Source organism: Plectropomus leopardus, unplaced genomic scaffold (assembly GCF_008729295.1).
Source record: "Plectropomus leopardus isolate mb unplaced genomic scaffold, YSFRI_Pleo_2.0 unplaced_scaffold42602, whole genome shotgun sequence".
Classification (NCBI taxonomy): Eukaryota; Metazoa; Chordata; class Actinopteri; order Perciformes; family Serranidae; genus Plectropomus; species Plectropomus leopardus.
Window position 1 is genome coordinate 1 of NW_024646681.1, and position 240 is coordinate 240.

Below are 240 nucleotides of genomic sequence, written 5' to 3' on the forward strand. Positions count from 1 at the left end.
GGCTAAGATCAAGTGTAGTATCTGTTCTTATCAGTTTAATATCTGATGCGTCCTCTATACGGGGACAACATATTAAACGGATTTTTGGCAGCAGGGGCCGAACAAGGGGCTTGCCCCATTCGCCCCACGCACCGACCCGGTATTGCAGCGCCGCCGGGAACGGTGCACCCTTCTCAGGCCCTGTGGAAAAAGCAATTTGAACGAAGCCCCGCCCTGCCCCAGGTGCCATTGCGTCCGGAA

General features: G+C 55.4%; 1 pseudogene; it reads left to right on the forward strand.

The window, feature by feature from the left end:
* LOC121939175 lies at positions 1-173 on the forward strand (annotated as a pseudogene; the record flags this gene model as incomplete).
* Between the last annotated feature and the right edge of the window lie 67 nt (positions 174-240).